This window comes from Propithecus coquereli, unplaced genomic scaffold (assembly GCF_000956105.1).
Source record: "Propithecus coquereli isolate 6110/MARCELLA unplaced genomic scaffold, Pcoq_1.0 Scaffold52, whole genome shotgun sequence".
Classification (NCBI taxonomy): Eukaryota; Metazoa; Chordata; class Mammalia; order Primates; family Indriidae; genus Propithecus; species Propithecus coquereli.
The window spans coordinates 2621599-2624383 of record NW_012151063.1 but is presented as its reverse complement, the minus strand read 5'-3'; positions in this window follow the sequence as shown (position 1 = coordinate 2624383).

The following is a 2785-nucleotide window of genomic DNA, read 5'->3' as shown; positions in this document are numbered from 1 at the left end:
ACACACACACACATATATATCAGTTGATGATGATAGCTATCTCTTGAGAGAGGGCCAGAAAAACAAGCTGATGAGAAGTATTCCTTACCTGGGTTTCCACAAAAATTTGCAGGAATAATGAAATGATGTTTACTTATATGATTAAGATAAGGAAACCATTAAGAGTGTATTCCTGAGGAATTGAAACCATTACCAAAGCAGTGGCCCTCAGTGCAAAGGGATTCAGCAAGAAACATCATGATGTTGGTTGTGGAGAGACACTAAAATATTACTTATTAGGGTTATGTATAATTCAGGGAGTACATGGAAGAGGGCTAAACCCTGTGGAATAATTATGGTTTTGTAACTTACATGTGATTTCCGTGAGATAAGCAACATTATCACTTTTCTTGTGGTGGGGCAATCGAAGCTCAGAAAATTAATCTTAGTGGTATTACAATCTACAGAGTCAGGATTAAACTTGGCCAGTGGAGTTTTAGAAGTTCATGCTCTTTGCACAAGAGCCTCTTCATTTCATATGGGTAAAGCAAGTATAATGTATCCCAATGAGAGATATTATGTAGCCGTAAAATACGACGCTCAGCTTCATTTGAATAGATATCATTAGGAGATCCATTTCCATATTATAGGGCTATTTCTGACCTCAGTAAATGACCCATAATATCAGTGATTTGTAGATCTTGTTATAAAACCTTCTAATAAAAATTCCTACATAAGGATTCAACTCATTGCAACAAGAATTCATTGGCTTGTTTTACCAATGTAAGCAAGTTTAGGAGTAAAGTTTCATACCGAAGGGTTTTGGGGATCACCACAGGACACGTGCAGAGCTGAGATGGGACATGCAAAATTAGAGAGGACAGAGAAAGACATCAGAAGGTGCCGGATGGGCTCTCAGGAAGATGGTGTTGAAGACTTCGGGGTAGCTGAGGAATTATTAAAAAAAAAAAAAAAAAGGAGAAGCTATTTTCACTTTGGCTCTACCTTGAAAATACACTGAAAAATAAGCATATACAACCACCCTCAATAAAACATAGCCATGAGCGCACACTTAAACTTGAAATTTCAGTGGGACTGAATGCCTTCATAAATCTATGAATATCAACTTTTACCTATAGTCCGGATTATTTCTCCTAGCTAGGGTGATGCGACATCATTTGAATTTTAATTTTCAGTGTAGAAACTATGATTACTAACTTCACTCTCCCGGATAGTACTTAATCCATTTAAGGAAAATTTCTCATCTATGTTTCCATCCTTCCTTCCTTCTTGTTATGCCCCAGGTCGCAGATATTTCACCCACAAAACTCGATCATAAAAGAAAAAAATGTCCATGAAATTTGGTCTTTCAGGAGCAGTGAGCATAGAAAATAGCGCAATATCTTCAGGTCATATGTGGTGGAAAAAAAGGAAAAAGAAAACAGCCCAATAGACTTCAACAGTTCCAGAGCAGATGAAATATATAGAGAGAGAATTAAGGAAAGAGTAATTCAGCCTTCTGGGAGATCACAGAAGCCTGCCTGGAGGAGGTGGTTTTGAACTAGGATCTAGAGAAAAATTAGCTGCTTGCTTTGGGAGTTTCAAAAGAAGATGGGAGTGGATTAATAAACTGTGGTATATGTATACCACGGAGCTCTACTCAGCCACAAGAAACTATGGTGATCTAGCACCTCTTGTGTTATCCTGGATGGAGCTGGAGCCCATTCTACTAAGTGAAGTATCCCAAGAATGGAAAAACAAGCACCACATGGACTCACCATCAAATTGCTATTAATTGATCAACACTTATGTACACATATAGTAATAACATTCATCGGGTGTCGGCAGGTGGAGGGGGAGGAGGGGATGGGTATATTCACACCTAATGGGTGCGGTGTGCACCGTCTGGGGGATGGACACACTTGTAGCTCTGACTCTGGCAGGGAAAAGGCAATTTATGTAACCAAAGCGGTTATATCCCTGTAATATTCTGAAATTTAAATAATAATAATAATAATAAAGAAGATGGGAAAGTCCATGTGGAGAGAAATGCATTTGTTCTGTTTTGTAAGCACGTGTGATCAGGCCAGTGACTTTAGGTAGAGGTGAAACATAACTACTATTTTAAAAATTCTAAAGAATCATTTGAACACGGGTGCGGGGAATGGATTCACAAGAGGCTGAAGTTACAGCTTTGGAGCTTCAAAACCAGTTAGGAGCTCATAGCTGTCACTCGGCCTGTTTCCTGGGTGGAAGTCAGGCTGTGATCCATCCCGGGACCCAGGTGGAGAAACTCTAACCCTGAAGAATGTCAGAGGTCAGATGTCTGTTTTTTGAAAATGATCAGGGATATTTCTCCATCTATCTTTTCCCGGCTTCCTTGTATTACAAAAATTCCAAATGTAGCCACCACATTGTTAATAGTGAATTTTGTTTAAAAAATGCATTTCTGGCCCAGTGCAGTGGCATATGACTTTAATCCCAGAATTTTGGGAAGCTGAGGAGGGAGGATTGCTTGAGACCATGAGTTTGAGACCAGCCTGGGCAACATATCGAGATCCCATCACTACAAAAAAATTTAAAAAATAGTGGGGCATTGTGGCGCGTGCCTGTAGTCCCAGCTACTCGGGAGGCTGAGGCAGGAGGATCACTGGAGGCCAGGAGTTCAAGATTGCAGTGAGCTAGGCTGATGCCACTGCACTCCAGCCAGAGTGAGACTCTGTCTCCTAAAAAAAAATTCTGCTATCTAGAATTTCTGGTATACAGATGTAGTAAACAGATTAGGATCACAATTTTTTTTTTTTTT